The following is a 21,778-nucleotide window of genomic DNA, read 5'->3' on the forward strand; positions in this document are numbered from 1 at the left end:
GAATTTTGTGCCATTTTAATGATTTAAATTTACATTTCTCTACTAACCAGCCTTGTTAGACCATTTGTGCTTATTGACCATTTATAGGTATTATTTGATGAAGCTTTGTATTAAAAAAATTCCCAATTTTTATCGACTTGTCTTACTGAGCTGGAAAAGTGTATTCTGTCTTTTTAAAGCAGATCACAGATTATATTTGTATTCTTTGTTTCCAAATTTGTAACAATTTCTTTTTGGTTTCTGGATAATATCTTCTGAAGGACAGACTTTAATCTTTCAAAGTCATTAATATTTTTGCTTTTATAATTAATATACTTTAAAACAAATCTAGTGTCCTAGTTTGTTTTTCTGTTAAGATAAACATCACAACCAGAAAAACTTAGAAAGGTGAGGTTTTATTTTGTTTATACTTCCAGGTCACAGGTCGTCTTTGGGAATGTAAAGGCAGGAACTAAAGGCAGGAGATTGGAAGCAGACAACACATGCTATTCATTGGCTTGTTCCTAGCCTTGCTTTCAGCTACTGTTTTTAACAGACAAGGCCCACCTAAGTAAGGATGGTACCACCCAGAGTGGGCTGGGCACTCCTGCATCAATTAGCAACTAAGGAAATCCCCCCCCCCCCCCCCAATGTGGATGCTTTGGACCTTCTTTGAAGGGAGGAAATGTGGAGACAGAGTATGGAGCAGAGACTGAAGGAAAGGCCACCCAGAGGCTGCCCCACCTGGGGATCCATCCCATATACAGTCACCAAATGCAGACACTATTGTGGATGCCAAGAAGTGCATGCTGATAAAAGCCTGATATAGCTGTCTCCTGAGAGGCCCTGACAGAGCCTGACAAACACAGAGGCATATGGTCACAGCCAACCATTGGACTGAGCACTGGGTCCCCAGTGGAGGAGTTAGAGAAAAGCTGAAAGAGCTGAAGAAGTTTGCAACCCCATAGGAAGAACAACAACATCAACCAACCAGATCCCCCCAGAGTTCCCAGGGACTAAACCACCAACCAAAGAGTACACATGGAGGGACCCATGGCACCAGCTGCAGATGTAGCAGAGGATGGCCTTGTCAGGAATCAATGGGATAAGAGGCCCCTGGTCCTGTGAAGGCTCAATGTCCCAGTGTAGGTGATTGAGAGGGTGGGGAGGTAGGAGTGGGTGGACAGGGGAACACCCTCATAGAAGCAGGGGGACTGGGATAGGATAGAGGATTTCTGAGGGGGTGGGGGACCTGGAAAGGGGATAGGTAACATTTGAAATGTAAATAAAGAAAATATCCAATAATAATACTACCCCCCCCCAAAAAAAAACAAAAGAAAAAAACAGAAAAAAAAGAAAAAAAAAAGGAAATGGTTACAAGTCTATCTGATGAAGGCAGTACTGATCTGTGTCAAGTTGATAACCAAGATTAGCCATCACATCCAGTCTAACCAAAGGTATCAAATATGTCTTGTTAAACATTGTTAAACAAAATGTATAGATGTAGAAAGGAGCTAGAAAATTACCCTTCAAATGAGAGCTCCCTTAGTGAGAGCTATTAGTGTCATGTTATAAGCAATGTGATGGGGCCATAAAGGGGGGAAGCCTTCATGTCTAGAGGATAAAGGAAATTCTTTACTCTTACAAATTTGGAGTGTACATGGGTGTGTAGTTTCTAACCTATGTGGCCCAGTATGTCTTCTAGGAGAAATGGGTCAGGAAGGCATTAGATGAGGGATTAAAGCTATAATTCAAGGTTGCTTGGGCTTGGACTGCCTGAATGGAAGAGAGAGAACCCAGCTCAAAGGAAATAGTCTGATTTGGGGGGAAGGGAGTGAGCAGTAGCTCGAGGGCCTATTATGTGATGTGTACCATATATATCCATGTTATTTAAGTTTTTAAAAATGTGCATAGGAATTTTTTTTGCCTGCTTGTATGTCTAATACCATATGTATGCCTGGTTCCTGTAGAAGCCAGAAAATGGTGTCATTCTCTCTGGAACTTGAGTAATAGATAATTATCCGCCATGCTGGTACTGGGAATTAAACCTGAGTCCTCTGGAAGAGCAGCCAGTACTATGAATCAATGAACCATCTCTCCAACCACTCTTAGATAGACTTGTTTTATTATTTTTTATTTTTATTGGATGTTTTATTTACACTTCAAATGTTATCACCTTTCTCAGTTTCCTCCCTTCCTGTCCCCTCTTCGCCTGCTTCTATGATGGTGTTCCTCCGTTCACACACCCACTCGCGCCTCCACACTTTCAATTCCCCTACACTGGGGCATCGAGCCTTCATATGGCCAAGGACTTCTCCTCCCATTGATGCCTGCCAAGGCCATCCTCTGCTACATATGCAGCTGGAGCCATGGATCCTTCCATGTGTACTCCTTGGTTGATGGTTTAGTTCCTGTGAGCTCTGTGGGTACAGGTTGGTTTATATTGTTGTTCTTCCTATGGGGTTGCATACTTCTTCAGCTTCTTCAGTCCTTCCTCTAACTCCTCTGTTGGGGACTTCACTCTCAGTCCAATGGTTGGCTGTGAACATCTGCCTCTGTATTTGTCAGGCTCTGGCAGGGCCTCTCAGGAGTCATCTATATCAGGCTTCTTTCAGCAAACATTTCTTAGGATCCACAATAGTGTTGGGTTTGGGTGACTGTATATGGGATGAATCCCCAGGTTCACAGACCACATGAAGCTTAAGAAGAAGGAAGACCAAAGTGTGGTTGCTTCAGTCCTTCTTAGAAAGGGGAACAAAATAGTCATGGGAGCAAATACGGAGACAAAGTGTAGATCAGAGACTGAAGGAAAGTTTTATTTTTTATATGTAAATTTGTGACCATTTGTTGTGAGAATCTCAGTACTCAGAAGGCAAAGGTAGTGGGTTCAAGTCCAGCCAGGTCTGCATAGTGAGTTCCTGGACAACTAGGGCTCTGAAGAGAGAACCTGTCTCAGAAATACAAAAGAAAACAAAGAATTATCTTCATCTTACGGCCTTCTCAGGTTTGTTTTTGTATGTTTGTTTGTTTGTTTCTGTTTTTTATATTAGTCTTTGTTTTCTAAACATTTGTATACCATTAGGGGGTCTCATGTGTATGTTTCTAGTAGCCAGTTCTGACCCTAGATAATGATGAGTCCACATATCAGGTTGCAAGTTTGTTGATGCATATTTGGGATCAGATTCACACTTGGGGAGCTGAAAAGTGAGTCTGAGAGCTTTCTGGGGCTACTTTTCTGAGAACCTCCCTCTCCTTAACTTCTTTGGCCTGGCTCTGTTGTTATAGGTTCCACATTCAGTCCTCTAGGCTTAATTGTCTCTCTGGAGTATCCTCTACTACTAACTACATCACTGCTGAGGCCAGCTGGTTCAACAAAAGGAAAACAGCAACAGATGTCCTTGTCACTCACTGGGGTTCAGTTCCTTCCTTGTGGTCTCAGTTCCTTCTGCGTGCCACTTCTGTCTATTGAATAGAGTACAGGACAACAAAACATAAAGAAACATTAAAGTAAAAAGAAGACAAGTGGATGGAAGAAGAATTGGGGAAGGAAGAGGAAGAAGAAAAAAAGAAAGGAATGACATAAAGAAAGGAAAGAAGGGAGGGAGATGAAAAGAAAGAAGATATAGATCACCACAGACTAAGGCTGGTCTTCAATAGCAACAAAAACAACAGAAAGCCCACATATACATGGAAGCGGAACAATACCTTACTCAATGATAATTTGGTCAAGGAAAACATAAAGAAAGAAATTAAAGACTTTTTAGAATTTAATGAAAATGAAGGCACAGCATACCTGAACTTATGGGATACAATGAAAGCAGTGCTAACAGGAAAACTCAGCTCTGTGTGCCACCAAAAAGAAACTAGAGAGAGCATACACTAGCAGTTTAACAGCACACATAAGAGCTCTAGAACAAAAATAAGCAAATCAAATGCACCCAAGAGAAGTAGATGGCAGGAAATAATCAAACTCAGGGCTGAAATCAACCAAGTAGAAACAAAAAGAACTATACAAAGAATCAACAAAACCAGGAGTTGGTTCTTTGAGAAAATCAACAAGATAGATAAACCCTTAGCCAGACTAACCACAGGGCACAGAGACAGTATCCAAATTAACAAAATCAGAAATGAAAAGGGAGATATAACAACAGAAACTGAGGAAATTAAAAAAAATCATTAGATCCTACTACAAGCTCCTATATTCAACAAAACTGGAAATTCTGAATGAAATGAACAATTTTCTAGATACCAAATACCAAAGTTAAATCAGAATAAGATAAGCCATCTAAACAGTCCCATAACCCCTAAAGAAATAGAAGCAGTCATTAAAATCTCCCAACCAAAAACAGCCCAGGATCAGATGAGTTTAGTGCAGAATTTTGTCAGGCCTTCAAACAAGACCTAATACCAATACTCTTCAAACTATTCCACAAAATAGACTGAAGGAACGCTACCAAATTCATTCTATGAAGCCACAGTTATGCTGTGTTGTCTCCCTTGGAAATGGAATGGTTTCTGTCGAACCAGGAACTTGTCACAATTTCTTTTCATTAGAGAACTTCATGAGAGATTTTTTTTCTACTTCTATCATGTTTAATGCTCCAAATAGACTTCTAAAACTGGTTGAGTGCATATTATTTTTAGCTTCAGAAGATATCATGTATATTTAAGAGGCATTTAACTATTGTAAATTATTTTGATGACTTAAAAATGTCAATACTGAGTTGTATATTTTAAAATAAATTTTATTAGTTTTTTTTTTTTAAAGAAAAGAGAGAAGGTAATTGATTTCCTCCATTGTATTTGAAGGTTTGAGGAGTACTTCTGCCTCCTTGAGCTAAAGCTAGAAAATCTGTTTCATACCTATATTTATGTCCCATGTGTAGGGTCTGAATTTCAGACAACTTAGAATCCAAGCTCAGGAGTAGCACACACACACACACACACACACACACACACACACACACACACACACACAAATGTATATATATTATATATATAAACAGGAGGTCCAGTAAAGCGTTGTGTTCATTTCTCAATGCCCATAAATATCTCTGCAGGTCTTTACCACTGTGTTTAATGTATACTTAATGATGGAGCTGCAAGCTTCCCCCACTGTGTTTAATGTATATTCAGTGATGGAGCAGTAAGTATGTTTATTATTAATTGTATCCAAAACTGAAAGCCCAGAACATACTTTTTTTAGAGTTGATATATATGTAGAAAGTAACATATATTTAAAATATTAAATATAGCCAGTAGAAAAGCCATATGCAGACTTTAAAGTTTTAAAGTTATCAAAAGGTAAAAACACCAAAAGAAATTAGACTCATGTTGTGTAACTATTTCCTCCAAATGGAAGTATTCCCTTCTGTAGGAAAGACTGGGGCTCCAAAGACTCAGAAAGTTGAGGAAACTCAGAGTAGAAAGTTTTAAAATTCACACCCTCCCTAGGTAATAGAAATAAGTATAAACAAATGCTGGAACAGGAGAGTATCCTGCCAGAGGAACTGCCTGCAGGTTGTTCTGGAGCCCAGTGGCATTGGTTTTCTGGATCATCACCCATACCAGGGTGTGGTGGCCTTTGATTCACTCATTTTCTTGCAAGTGATCCCAATAAACTTATTGTTTACCAAGCTAGACTTCAGTGGACTTTTTACTTGGGTCTTATCAGTGTCCTATCTGAGGTGACCAAAGATTTGTTCTCATTTACCCAGGCAGGCATACAATACCCCATACCTCTCATAAACACACATATGTACAACAGTCCATACCTCTCATGAACATACATAAAAAACCCTAAGAGTGCATGATTATCAAGGAGGATTTAGTTTTAGTAATGTAAGATTGCTTTAACACTGGAAATCCAATTGAAGTCACCATGAGAATACAACACAACTAAACAACTGTATGATCTCCACAATAAGCACAAAAACTGACAAATGTGCACTCAACATGACTAAACAAAAATTTGCAGCAAACAAGAAAGAAAACACAAATGTCTAATATGTGCAATCCATGAAAATGCTAAAAATAATACTGTAATGAATGGCAAAAGAAAATGTTTTTACTCTAAAGGTACAAGCAAAAAAGATACATACATATGGCAAAGCAATTAAACTGCATTTATGCTTGGATGTTATGGCCCATGCAAGAAAAGTCTAAGAAACCTACAAATTACCAAGTGGAACTGATGAGAAGATCTACCACTCAAGCACTCTACCCCTGAGCTAAATAAATCTCCAACTCCTAGAATTTTTACATTTAAACAATGAACAGTTAGAAACTAAACACACCAAAATATAATAAAATTATTAAGCATAGAGGAATAATTTAATAACATATCACATGCAAAGAGAAAACTATTAAACATCACAGAGAAATTAAAGGCAGCTAGACAAATCGAAAAATATGTCATATTCATGAATCAAAAGGATCAGAATTAATTAGTTGTCGGTTCTTACCAAATTTATCTATAGGTCTGACACAATCTAAAATTTCAGAACATTTTGAAGTTTAGAGTTAGAATAGTTGAAGAAAAGGAATTCAATCTTTGAAAAGGAAGAAAAAAAATCAATGTTAGAAGTCATATAGTCAGCTTAATATAAAACTTACAGATGAACTTAGCAGAAAGCCAAAGTAACCAAGATAGTATGATATTGACTAATGGATCAATAGGACATAATAGCAAGTCCAGAAACAGTTTTCCACACACATAGCTCATTGATTAACAAGAAGACGCCAATGTACTTCAATGTGGAAAGGTTACTCTTTTTACCATTAAGTATAAGAAAATGGGATATTAATATGCGTAAAAAGTTAAGAGAGAACTTTGCTTCATTTTCATACAATCACCACAATTTAGCTCAGGAACAATGTTATGAGGTGTTCCCCTCCAGCCAAACTCTGCCATCTTCTTGAGATTGGCAGTGCCTACTTTCAAGAATTCATCACCGTTGTACTGGTGAATTGTGAATCCCTCCTTACCATCACGCCCAGCTTTTTTCTTAAAGGATTAAATTAGAACCTAGATTCTCCTGAAATATTACTAAAATATTAAAATGCTTGGTGTATGTTTGGGATCAGATTCACACTTGAGTAGCTGAAAAGTGAGTCTGAGAACTTTCAGGGCATTGCGAGTGCGTCACGAGGGCGTCACGAGGGCATCACGAGGGCGTCACGAGGGCGTCACGAGGGCGTCACGAGGGCGTCACGAGGGCGTCACGAGGGCGTCACGAGGGCGTCACGAGGGCGTCACGAGGGCGTGGTGTTCCTCAGAGCCTCCCCTTTCTTAACTTCGTTGTTTCTTCTCTATTGCGACAGGTTCCTCTTTCTGTCCTCTAGGCTTTCGTTGTCCTTCTGGAACACACGTTACTAGTAAATACACCAAATTTACACAAAATATTTTATAATTGTAGGATAACCCAAGACCCTAAAGAAGGCTCAGCTCATGTTAAGGGTAGCAGTGAGAGCAAGTGCGTGGAAGTGGCTCCATGGAATTCTCTGTTAAGCTCATTGAAGGAAGGAAAAGTAATTACTTTTGGACTGAATTGGACAATAGACAATTTTAGCAAAGAATCTCTCTAATCTCTCTCTCTCTCTCTCTCTCTCTCTCTCTCTCTCTCTCTTCCCCCCCCCCCCCGTGTGTGTGTGTGTGTGTGTGTGTACGCATTTATGTTTATTCAGGCTAGAGCGTCAATGTCATGTGTCTTTCGGAGTTGCCCTTCACCTTACATTTTTGAAACAAGCGTCTCCTTGGACCTCATCAGTTCAGCTCACTGGACACAGCTATCCAGCAAGGCCCAGGGCCGCTCCCATCACCTGGCCAGCGCTGTGTGTACAGGTCACCACCACCCTGCTCAGTCTTATAGGAAAGTGCTGAGGATCCAAACACATCGTCATACTTGAAGAGCAAGTCTTATTTACTAACTCTCTAGTCCCCTTTGCTTGCTATTTTCCGGCAGGGTCTCAGAGCTCGGGCTCACCTCAAATTCTTCATAGCAAAGATTGCTTAGAGCTCCTGATCCAACCTGCCTCCATTTTTCATGTGCTTGAATTACAGGCGTGCACTACCACACCCGTCGCGTATTTTAGCAAATAAACAGAAGATGTAAATAATACACAAGGAAACTTTAGAACAACACTCCATCAGATCATCTTAATAGAATGAAGATGGCTGTGGATAGAGACAGTGAATTCTAAGGGTAACAATAACACCACTGAGAGAAAGAAGAAACTTAAGAGGACCAGGAGAGTTGCCCATAAAAAAACATCTTAAATGCGTAGCTGCATGTCATCAGAACCCAGAAGAAAGAATTTTGGGGATGCAAACAAATACTTGATTAGATATTTGTAAATCTTCAAATTTTATAATTTCTTTATAGTCCTTAGATTCATAAAACTCATGGTAACTTAGATAAGATTAACGCAAAGAGCCTTGTACTTAGTTCTAGGGTCTGAGTATGTGCCACACATTTGATGCATTGCAAATTTGGTCATCAATGATGTGGAGCATTAAGCCCTAATGAGAGGTGAGGACTCTGCCCTCTTGAGTGGACGAATGCTGTTATCTGAGAGTAACATCGGTGATTATGGTGGTTTGCATATATTTGAATGCTTAGATTCCAATTGGTGGACTGTTTTAGGAAGGGTTAGGAGGGCTGGCATTGCTGCGGGAAGTGTGTCACAGAGAGTAGGCTTTGAGGTTTCAAAGCCCACACCAGGCCCAGTCTTACTGTCTCTCTGCTTCCTGTCTTTAGATCAGTATATAAACTCTCAGCTACTGCTCAAGAGCCATGCCTGCCTGCCTGCCTGCATGTTGCCTTGCTCCCTTCCATGATGATTATAAATTATAGACTTACCATCTGAAACTGTAAGCAAGCACCTAGTTAAATAATTTCTTCTCTCGGTGATCTTGGCCATGATGTCTGTTCACAGGAACAGAACAGGAACTAAGACAGTGAATGAGTGGCTTGGATACACAATCTCGTGCTGCTTTCATCATGGAGGTTCTCGGATGATGCTGGCATCTCGATAAAGGTCTTCCAGGTCTCCAGAACATTTACTAGCCTAGTAATGAGCCTAGTGAACATTTACTCTTCATGAATGATCCAGGTCCATGCTTCCAATAGTGTGGATGTCCTCAGGTAGTCCTATAACAAAGCCTATGGCTAAGGATTGGTTCTCGGTGAAGAGACTGGAGACAGTAGACCTAAAGAATTGGAGACCAGTGAGAGATCCTTGGGCTACTGAAGGTTTGCCTTTGTGATATCGGACAGCAGGTGGGTTGTTTTTCTCTCTTAATTAAAGAATGAAAAGACAGGAAAACAGCCCAGAACATAGTGAACATGATGTTTATTGGCAAGCATTGCAGGTAGAGTTCTCTCAGGTAAAAATGTAGGTCCCAGAGCTGGTGCCATTGACTGGGGATGGTGGAGAGGGCTGGGTTTTATTTGAGTTTCAGGCCTCCCACATGGTGAACTTCCCTTTCTTTTATCTTACACTGCTCCCAATGTGTTCTTGTATTCCTTCCAGAACAGGGTTGGGGGCTCTATTTTTGACCTGGAGTATGTGAGACCAGAAGCAGCTGTGTTAGGATCCTATGCCTTAGTGCACTGGGAGAAAGCAATTGTTTTGTTAGGACTAGAATGGACCTCGCTCTTTCTTTCCTTTATGGTGTAATGGGGACACAGAGACCCATCACAGGCAGAGGGAAGTCTGCTGTTAAGAGAAATGGAAACTTACTGCAGGGGCAAACGGCCACATAATAAAACAACTCCAAATGGGATCATTATGCCTCGTCCTCTATCTGAGGGGTCCATGGCCTCCGGTGGTGGAAGGAATTAAGGTAGTTCTCACCAGACTTTGGTTATTTCCTCAAAGGAAACCCCAAGCTTGGCCCAGTGCTTTCTCTCGCTGGCTTCCCATTTGGCAATGTGGTTCTCTCCTTCCTCCCATGCTCCTGTGACGCTGTTTTTCGTGAGGCCTTGCTGGTACTCCGCTGTTTGGAAATCACCTGTCTTTGATATTTTGTTCTAGACATGAAAAGCCGGTGAATACAGCAGGAGTCCATTATAACAACACAAAACGAACTAAAACATCTCGATACATCAAAGACAAACTGCTGAAAACCGAAGAAAAAGGGAAAAAAAAACCAATCTTGCAAGCAGTTATAGAAACACAACGCATTACTTTTAAGGGGACCATGAGTCTAATGACTTCATATTTCTCTCACTGAATCCATGAAGATCAGAAAAAAAAGCAGAGGGCCATTTTTAAAGCCCTGAAAGCAAAGAATTGTCAACCTACAATTTTATTTCCAGTGAAAACATCCTTCAAAAATGAAGGGAAAATAAAGACCTCAGATGTAGAAACCCTAAAATAACTCACTGCTAGCAGGTCCTTCTTCAGGGAATGGCCAACAGAGCCTTTTCTGCCAGAGGGAATTACTGGAAAGACACTCAAAGCATCGAGAATAGATGCCTTTAGATTTCATTTTAAACGGTTAGGAAATTGGAACACTGTCAATTTTATTTATTATGATCTACTGATGCTGTCAGAGTCTGTTTTTTTTTTTTGTCTTTTTCGTAGTTGTGCTTGTTGTGTGTGTGTGTGTATGTATGTATGTGTGTGTGTATGTGTATGTATTGGTGTATGCATGTGGACATGTATGCTAGGAAGAAAACCCAGGTTTTTAGAACCCAGGCCTTTGCATATGCTAGGGTAGACCTCCCTGATTGTCTCCATCCATTCTTAGTGACACACTTTAATGTATATAAACTTGCAGGTTGTTCAACTTCAGTTCTGTATATTAATCAGTTCAACACAAATCAGTTCTATTTCCTAGAAGCCACGAGTTCCTCCTTCAAGTTCCTTTGTGGACAGCTCTCGTTTGACTGGGGTGTGCTAAAGGGAGGATTCGATCCCTCATGAGGAACTATCTATTATCTCTTCCGGCTCACAGCATTTGGTACTAAATGTCATTGATGTAAATAAGAGGTCACTGATTTCCTTATTGCTTATTCTGAATGAATGCTCATATAATGTCATTTTGAGTTTTAAGAATAAGGAGCCTCACCAGAATATATCATGTTGATTGTTGCAACAAATTGCTTTCCTCTGAAACATGGTATGTCTGCCTGATTCTCCATTACAGACCTGCCTTTACTATATAAACATCTTATGAATTTTTAAATATTAAAAGTGTTTACTTTTTCCCTGTATGTGCATCTCTGCGTGTGAGTGTATGTGTATGTGTGTCTCTGTATGTTCATACATGCATATAGACGTGAGAAGACATTTTGTGGGAGACAATTCTCTTCTTCCTCTGTGTGGCTTTGGGGTTCTAACTAACATTGTCAGGCTTGATGGCCAGAGCTCATAGCTGCTTGGTCATCTTCCCATTTATTAAGCTCCTCTTGTTAGCTTCATATTTGTTTCTCTGTTTTATAATGTACACACACATATACACATATACATAGCATATATATCTTTTTTTTTATTTTTATTTTTTGGTGCTTTGGGGATTAAGCTCAAGGTCCTGTGCAGGCTCTGCCGTTAGCCTTTCCTGAACTAAATCTCTGGTTTCTTAATTCATCTTGTGGAAAATAGCATCTATTCTTTGTTTTCATCCCATATTCCTTTCTATTGCTCATGATGTTAGCTTTTAAGAGTAAGTGCTGGCTCATCTTCTCTGCCTTCCTCACCTGCTCTCTAATTTCTTATCTCTCTTCACAAAGTTCTCCCTTTAGATGCTCCTAGTCTGTCTGTGATTTTTTTTTTTTGAGGTTATTATTTTTTTAGAATAGTAAAACCCTTTTTTTTCTGTTTCTGTTTCATATTCTTCTGGTATTTATTCTTTCAATGTGTTTCCGCCCTTTATTGTTCAAAACAGTTAGACAAGTGGAAAGTCATACAAGCTGTGCTACTGAGGGCAGGCTCAATGCATATAAAGTGATCCTGAATGAGAAGACTTAGACAAGAGAGCTGTGACTCTGACACCAATGGGGAAGTTGGGTGGAGTTGAAGGGAGAGGCTGAGGCTCAGGAGTGGTGCTGAACACACGACATCAGGTTGGGCAGCAAATGGAATCTTGGTGTGAGGAGGAATGAGGCTGGCTTGCGTTAAGATCCATCATTCTTTAATAAGCTTTCTGGTTAAGGAAACATACCTGTTACTGTAAATCTGGCCAAGAACCCATGCATAGGTCTTAGGCATGAACCTATTATTATTATTTTGATAAATGGACATAGTATATCAAACTGCCCTGTTGATACACTATTGCCATAGATTTGTGCAGCTCTTAGTCCTTATCAGAGAAACATCTTTGCACAGTGGACAGAGTTAATATGGAGTCTTATAGTGGCTAAGATGTGGAGACCGTGTGTGTGTGTGTGTGTGTGTGTGTGTGTGTGTGTGTGTGTGTGTAGTATGCTTATCATACGCCTTCCCTCAATGTTTAGGACCACTATGGAAGAAGAGGAGAAAAGACTGTAAGAGCCAGAGGCCAGGGAAGACTGGGGAGAGATAATGTCAGCACTCGACAGGACCTCTGTACCAATGAACTCACAGCAACTCTGGTTGCCTGTACAGATCTGTATTAGTTAGGGTTCTCTAGAGTCACAGAACTTATGGATAGTCTCTATATAGTAAAGGAATCTATTGATGACTTATAGTCTGCAGTCCAATTCCCAACAAAGGTTCAGTAGTAGCTGTGATGGAAGTCCAAGGATCTAGCAGTTATTCAGTCTCACACAGCAAGCAGGCAAAGGAGCAAGAGCAAGACTCCCTTCTTCCAATGTCCTTATATTGTCTCCAGTAGAAGGTAGCCCAGATTAAAGGTGTGTTCCCACACCTTTAATCCCAGATGACCTTGAACTCGGAGATTTAATCTTCTGGAATCCATAGCCACTATGCCTCAAGATCTCCATACCAAGATCCAGATCAGAAACTTCGATCTCCAAGCCTCCAGAAAAGGGTCACTGGTGAGCCTTCCAAGTCTGGATTGTAGTTCATTCCAAATGTAGTCAAGCTGACAACCAGGAATAGCCACTACAAGATCTATGCAAAATAACCAGTCAAACTTCAGCATGAAGAGCTATTGACAGTTGACTGGCTGCTAGGTGGAGCCTGCCACCTAGTTTAGAGTGTCACCTGTCACGTTTGAAGTAGACCATACAAATAAGCAATTAAACAGACACATTCACTTTTACCTCCTTACTCTGATAGGCTCAACCACAAGACAACCTCCAGGGTCCTGTGTGCACACTACCACCCAGTGTGCCCTTACTTTAAATGACCAAAAAAAAAAAAAAAATAGAAATGGTTATTTTACTTTGTTAGACGATCATGAGAGCAACCATTGTAAGCCATCATAAACTTCCTGAGTGTATCATTTCTTCTCTTACACATGTTAACAGATTTTTTAAAATCAAACAATAAAAATTTAGACTATAAAAATAAAAGCCAGGCTTCACTCCCGTCTAACCCCTTGTCTCTGCTTCAGGAGTCTAGGACTATAAAACAAGCTAACTGTGCCCGCCTTTTGTCATTTCCTGTTTTTCATAAGACTATTGTTTCCACTAATATATCTTGATGAGCATTCTATGCCATTTAATTTTTATTTTATTATAAACTTCCATAAAATAATTTTTGTTTGTTTGTTTGTTTGTTTCAGAACAGGGTCAATTTATACCGGCCAAGTTCATCTCAAATGAATCTTCGTGTCCTAGCCTCATATATATTAAGGATGAACTACTACTGTTGTGTATAGTATTCTGTGCAATAACTGACATATGATATGTTTAACTGTCTACTGGCCTTGACTTTATAGTGGCTTTAGTATGTTAACTCTGAATTTTCTTTATTTATGGCCTTCACAGTATTAAAAGTTTAAGCTTTACACAGCAAACCTTTTAACCTCAAGAGTTTTTTCTGGTATGAGCACATTTTCTACATTAAGCTTAAGTAAGGTATAAGGTTCTGTACATTCTATTTCTTAATACCAAGATTTTAAAACCTATTTTAATTGTACATACTTATGGATATAATGGTATTCCATTATCTCAGGGAATACACAGGTATTCCAGGGGAATGATGAAATCTCAGCAGTTAGCATTTCTCTAGTGAAATTTTTTTGTTTTGTTTTTTAATTTAATTTTATTTGTAATTAATGTTTTATACTCCATATTCCATTCCCTGCACCTCCCCTCCCATCTTCCAACTGCTCCACATCCCACACCTCCTCCCCAACACACCCCGTCTCCACATGAATGTCCCCACCCTCCAACCCATCTGACCTCTAAACTCGCTGGGGCCTCCAGTCTCTTGAGGGTTAGGTGCATCATCTCTGAATGAACATAGACCTGGAAGTCCTCTACTGTATGTGTGTTGGGGGCCTCATATCAGCTGGTGTATGCTGTCTGTTTGATGGTCCAGTGTTTGAAAGGTCTTGGGGGGTCCAGATTAATTAAGTCCTCCTACAGGATCGCCCTTCTCCTCAAATTCTTTCAGCCTTCCCTAATTCAACAACAGGGGTCAGCTGCTTCTGTCCATTGGTTGGGTGCATATATCTGCATCTGACTCTTTCAGCTGCTTGTTGGGTCTTTCAGAGGGCAGTCATGATAGATCCTTTTTTGTGAGCGCTCTATAGCCTCAGTAATATTGTCAGGCCTTGGGACCTCCTCTTGATCTGGATCCCACTTTGGGCCTGTCACGTTTTCTCAGGCTCCTCTCCATTTCCATCCCTGTAATTCTTTCAGACAGAAACAATTATGGGTCAGAGGTGTGGCTGTGGGATGGCAACCCCATCCCTCACTTGATGTCCTGTTTTCCTGCTGGAGATAGGCTCTATAAGTTCCCTCTCCCTACTGTCCCTGGGCAGTTCATCAAAGGTCCTTCCTTGTGAGTCCTGGGAGTCTCTCACCTCTCAGGTCTCTGGTGCACTCTCTAGTGAGATTTTATTTGTTTTGTAGAGCTTGTTATTGAACCCAGGGTCTTGTGCATGGAAGCAACCACTGTTCCACTTAGCTATAACCTGGGCTTGATACACAGTTTCAGTAAAAATAAATTATTTTCAGCACCTTATTTTATTTATTTATTGGCAATAGGTGTCACTTTAGAGCTCAGGCTAGTTTTGAACCTTGAATTCAAGAGTTCATGTTCTCACTGCCTCAGCCTTCTTAGTGCTGGAGTTACAGGTGTGTGTCAACATGCCTAGCTCCTGCATTTTTAACAGAGAGTTAATAATATAAAGGACCTCTAGGAAACCAAAAGCACCAGAAGAATGACAACTGAAAATACTCAAAAGTTGGTCCTAGGGAGGTAGCTAAGTAGGAGAATGCTGTGGTGTCTTGGATCCATCCTCTATACCATGATGGAAATTAATACAATGGAGAAATAGACTAAGGAATTCATAGAAAGTGTCAACAAGTATTTTTATATATACTCAAATTCCACGGTAGACTACACTGTGCCAATTTTAAAACTTGAGTCATGATCCTTGAGGGAGACAAGGGAAAAAAAGCAAGATAGTACCTAATTTTGATGAGGGTCCTCATCAAGGAGACCCTAAACTGCAACACACTTTTTGAAAGCATAATTTACTGAACTTAGTTTTTATTCTGTTTATAAATAGCAAGCTTGTTATTTCAACAGTTTTCTGAAATGCTGGACCCTTCTCTCAAGTTTAACTTATTACTTCCTGATATTTCCATATTGGCCCATTTCTCTGGTCTTGTGTCGGATGCCAAGAACACTCAGACATGTTCTACACTATTTCCCTTTCCAACGTGAGTCATTTTCCTGCGTTTCATTTCTAAATATGTTTTTAGAATTGTAATTGGAATTATAGAAAGTTCCCACATTAAGTTTGGAAAATGCTTATTTTTCTTTTAATGTATCTATTTATTTGTTGAATCTTCTCATTTAGGCTTGACCCTCTAATAATTTAGATATTTTATTTTTCATTCTTTAAATTTTATAGCTTTCTTTTTTTGTACAATTCTTATTAGGAGTGCATTCAGTATCCATTGTTTTCTGTGTTTCATGATATGGATTTTCTTTCCTGTTGTGTGATCTTTGACAACTTTTGTTGTTATTAAGTAAAGTTATTAATTCTGGGCTGATCTTGAATCTCCCTAAACTTTCTGTTTATTTTACATGTTTATTAGTCGAGTCTCTTGTATAGTATGGACAGTTGACCAGTTTCATTCTGTTGCTGTGATACAATACTCTGACCGAGAGCAGCCTTGGAGAGGAAAGCTTTACCTGGCATACACTTTCAGGTTACAGTCCATCATTGAGGGAAGTCGGAAAAGGAGCCCAGGGTGGAGCACCGACATGGACCAAGGAGGAAAGCTGCTCTCTCTCTCTCTCTCTCTCTCTGTCTCTCATTCAACTTTTCTGATACAGACCAGGCTCATCTACATAGGGCTGGTTCTACTCACAACAGGCTGGACCCGCTCACATTAACCATCAGTCAAGACAACCCATCACAGACAGGGCCACAGGCCCATCTGGTTTGGGGAATATCTCCACTGACCTTTCCTCTTCCAGTGTAAATCTAGATTGTGCCAAGTTGTGAACAACAATTAACCAGCACAGTCAGGTTTTATTGGTGCTTTGGCACTAGGACTCTGACTCAGGTCCTTGCGCATGGTAACCGTGTACCATTTAGCTATGCATCCCAGCGCCAGATGCACACTAATAATCCAGCAATTGTTAGAATTCTTTTCAATACTTGCAACCAATTGCTTTCTATCTTAACATTTTAAAGTCCTTCCGATTTTCTGTTATAGCTCTTATCTGAGTTGAAGGAGTTTCTTTTGCAAGGTTAAATCTCTTAAATATTTATGATCTCATATTTGTCCCTATTTATGATTGAGCATCTAGGTTAAAGGTATTTTCTTTTGCTCTTAATTACATTTAGAATGTGCTTCCTCAGCTCATCTGAGGATCTCTATTTGTCTGGCAGCTGGTGTGTACTCTAATTCTCCCTGGTGACCAGAGATGAAAATGTAAATGAGGTTGGCAGTGTGGAAGGGGCTTGGCCTGGCAATGAAGCCTCTGATGTTTCTTAGCATGAAGCAGTCACTTGCTGCCCTGGGCTCTGTAGCTACTTAGTAGTAGTCTAAGTGTCAGAGTTCATTCAGTCCGCCAAACTAATGAGGATTTGGAGTCTTTCTGGTGCTAGTACTTAGCTAACTACCTAAAGCACTGTCACAGTCTACATCCTGTGTCTGTTGACCTTGACCATGGATTTATTCTGACATTTTTTTCTGGGGAGAATCACAATGTTGGTGTGGTTTATTGGTCTACTGAGAAACATTCAATGAAATCTAGAGTTCTCACTCTGGTCTATAGATTTTATTTGTCTACACTATTTTGGTATATTTTATTTGTCTACTGAGACTGTTCCTCAGCAATTTTGGACCATGTTGCCAATCTGTCACTTTAAACTAAACTAAACTAAACTAAACTAAACTAAAATAAAATAAAATAACAAAACACCCTCATTTCCCCTTCTCTGGGAAAACTTTGTTTCAAAAATGTGGTTATGAATTTGTTGCTTTAATTTGTATCTTCTTTGTGTGTATGTTTCTGTATGTCTGTCTATCTGTCTATGTGTGTGTGTGTGTGTGTGTGTGCAGGCGCGTGCGCGAGTGCGTGTGCATGTGCCCGTGCATGCACACATGCTCATAAATTCTTATTCTTAAGGAGAGGTGATGCCATCAATTCTGTTAATTTGCTCAAGGATGGAGTGGAGGAGGTCTGGGGAATGACTGGGAACAGCATCTTTCTTTGTTTAAGGTAATACAATGTTTTCTTTTTGAGATGGTTTTGCTATGTAGCCCAGTTTGGTTCCTACCTCACCCCACTTCTGACTTGATTTTCTAAGTGGTGGTATCAGAGTTACAGCACCATGTTATGGATAAAGTTCATTGTGTAACATGTAGGAAACACAAAGAAGAAAGCATCTCATGATCTAGTCATTGAACCTGTTAATGCTTATGTGTAATGAAATTTCAGTGTTCTCATGTGCATAATTTAACATTCATTGGATTATATTCTCTATAGAATTTTGTGTTTATTTCAATATAGATTGTACATGTGAGAGAAAATGCGATGTTAGTCTTCTTTTCCTCCCATTCCTACCTTTGTAGACATCTTCTTCCTCCTATACTGTCTCACTTCTATCTCTATTCCATATTATATAATATATAATGCAATAAAATATAATACATGTATATATATTAAATCTAGATTCCTCCTATGAAAGACAGCATCTGATATTTATTTGAACATAATTTATTCTACTTGACATGATACTCCCTAGTTCTATTATTTTTCCTGCAAATCACATAATTTCATTCTTCTTCAGGGCTGAATAAAATGATATTGTGCATATATGCCCGATTTTGTTTATACACTCATTGATTGGTAGACCTTCAGGTTGACTCTATGGCTATAATGAATAGTATTTTAATAGAAATGAATATGGAAGTATCTCTGTAGTGTACTGGCTTACAATTGTTTCTATATATACCTAGAAGCAATATAATTGGATCCTCTGGTAGCTCTTTTTATGTTTTTGATAAATATTCTTCTAGCCTATATAAGGGTTGCCCCTTTACCACTGTTATTAGCATTTGTTGTCCATATTTTTGGTGATAGTCATTTTGACTTGAATGAGCTGGAATTTCAGTATAAGTTTTAATTTATAGTTCTCTGCTGGCTGATGATATTAAAATTCTTTTCATATATTTTTGGCCATTTGTATTTGCTGTCTTGAGATCTAAGCCACTTGACCATCTGTTGCCTGACTGATTTTTCAGCCTCTGGTGTTTAAATTTTCGAGTCCTTTATAGATTCTGAATATTAATCCCCTGTCAAACTAGGCAAATATTTTTCCTGTTCTGTATGCTTCCTCTTTGCTTGGATGGTTGTTCCGTTTGTTGTGTGGAAGCTTTGTACATGTTTGAAACCTCAATTGACAAATTTTGGAGTTATTTCCTGAGCTATTGACATCCTTTTCAGAAATCCTAACCTATGACTATTTCTTGAAGTGTTCTACTTATATTTTTTTTCTCTAGCAATTTCAAAGTTACAGGTTTTCTTTTAAGGTCTTTCATCCATTTTGAATTTATTTTTGTGCAGGTTGAGACATAATAATCTATTTTCATTCTTTAATGTGAATATTCAGCCTTGCATTTGTTGAAAAAATTGTCTTCTCTCTACCCACCCAAAGATGTTTTGATAGGTTTTTCAAAAATTGGTTTGATGTAGATATGTAAGTCTATTTATGTATTGATCATTCTATTCTATTAGTGTACATGTCTGTTTTGGTGTCGGCACCATGCCTTTTGTTAGCATGGTTCTTTAGTGCAATTTGTGATCAGATATTATGATATGAACAGCACTGGACTTGATGATTAGTGTTGTTTTGACACTTCAGGGTATTTTGTACTTCCTTATGAATTTTAAGATTAAAACATTCTAAGAAGAATATCATTACAATTTGATGGGGGATTGGATTAAATCTGTAGATTGCTTCTAGGAATATATCAATTTTTGCAATATTTATTCTTCCAATCTATGAGCATGAGAGGTCTTTCTACCTTCTAGAATCTTCCTTAATTTCTCTCTTCAGTCACTGAAAAGTAAAGTCCTAGCTTGCAAGAACTACCAGACTTTCAACTTTATTTTTCTTTACTTGTTTCATCAAGACGAGCCCAGTGAATGTCCTTAGCCTTACAATTAATCCCATTCTTGGTTTCTCTGCTTTCTTTACTCAGACTCTTGTGTTTAGTGGAGTGCCTTTCTCTCCTGCATGATTCAATTTTCTAAGTTTTACACCCCCCATCTAGTTTAAATATAATTTCAATTTTTCTTTAGAATCATAAAAAATTTTATCCTTTGATTCATTGCAGTACTTTCTTACATGTTTGTTTTAATATTATTTTCTTTTTAAATTTATTTTTATTGAACTAATTTTTTATTATACTCAACACAATATATATTTTTGTATCAATCATAAAAATGGTGGACATATTATTAAATGGATATAAATAGATAAAGTTTTGTTTTGTTTTGAGTAGAGATTTACTCTTATTGTGGTACAAACATAAAATAAGAACAATTTTTAGACATTGGAGTTCATTTTAAAAAGGCTGTACTTCAATGTCCCTCACATCACCTCCATAGTAGCTAAGCTAAGAGTTGACAGTTCTGCTGCACCAAGGAATGAATTGTAGGCACGATTATTTGGATACATATTTCCTGCTATGGTCAAAGTTATTTGACTTGAGTGATTACATCATTCTCAGCCCAGAGGGAACAGGCTATATTCATTTAAGAAATGGTGTGTGTATTAAGATGGTCTATCTATGAAGTCATTCATCAACTGTTTCATTGAATGACGGTTCTGCTTGGAGAGTGGCACAGACATTAGATGAGGGTAAGATTCTGGTTCATTGGTAGTGATGATTTTGAAAAGCATTTATTTCAGAAAAAGAGAATTTATAAGGTCCTCTTCTTCAAAATTGATACAATAATTATAAATGTCAAGCAAAACATCCAGTCTCACTCTTTGTAGTTCTCTTACAAGCCACCTCCCAAATTTATTGTCTACATTTCTTTTGGTTGTATAAATAATTTTGAAATATGTAAGGTCTTCTGAAAACCATATTATAGTGTAAAAACACCAAATAAACAATCCTACTAATAGAAAGGCTGAGATAAGAGAAACATGATTTCAAGACCATTATGTGATACACAGCAAGACACTGTCACATACAAACAAGCAGAAAGTATATATGGATAGTACAGCATTGGACCTATTTCTCCAATTATCAAATTTGAGAGATAACTGGATGACACCCCACAAATTTCTAATTCCTCATATTGTTGAATTTCAATTGATTAAGATATGTTGGAAATATTAATTTTCATATTAAGAGATATTAAGGAAAATGATTGTTACTTCCTTTTAATTGTGTTGTTAGAGGTGGAATTATGTTTGTGTGGGTTTGTTGAAAGATTACTTTCTTGCTTTTTCTAGGGTGTAGTCACCCCTTGTGTTGGTGTTTTCCATTTATTATCCTTTATAGGGCTGGATTTGTGGAAAGATATTGTGTAAATTTGTTTTTGTCATGGAATATCTTGGTTTCTCCATATATGGTAATATATGGAGAGTTTTGCTGGGTATAGTAGCCTGGACTGGCATTTGTGTTCTCTTTGGGTTTGTATGACATCTTCCCAGGGTCTTCTAGCTTTCATAATCTCTGATGATAAGTCTGGTGTAATTCTGATAGGTCTGCCTTTATATGTTACTTGACCTTTTTCCCTTACTGTTTTTAAATTCTTTCTTTGTTTAGTGCATTTGGTGTTTTGATTATTATGTGATAAGAGGAAATTTCTTTTCTGGTCCAGTCTATTTGAAGTTCTATAGGCTTCTTGTATGTTCATGGGCATCTCTTTCTTTAGGCTAGGGAAGTTTTCTTCTATAAATTGTGTTGAAGATAGTTACTGGCCCTTGAAGTTGGGAATCTTTACTCTCTTCTATACCTGTTATCCTTAGGTTTGGTCTTCTCATTGTGTCCTGGACTTCCTGGATGTTTTGGGATAGGAGCTTTTTGCTTTTTGCACTTTCTTTGACTTTTGTGTCAGTGTTTTCTTTTTTTTTTAATTTTTAATATTTTTATTACATATTTTCCTCAATTACATTTCCAATGCTATCCCAAAAGTCCCCCATAGCGCCCCCCCACTTCCCTACCCACCCATTCCCATTCTTTTGGCCCTG

Source organism: Mus caroli, unplaced genomic scaffold (genome assembly GCF_978045245.1).
Source record: "Mus caroli unplaced genomic scaffold, Mus_caroli_1 scaffold_17, whole genome shotgun sequence".
NCBI classification, from domain to species: domain Eukaryota; kingdom Metazoa; phylum Chordata; class Mammalia; order Rodentia; family Muridae; genus Mus; species Mus caroli.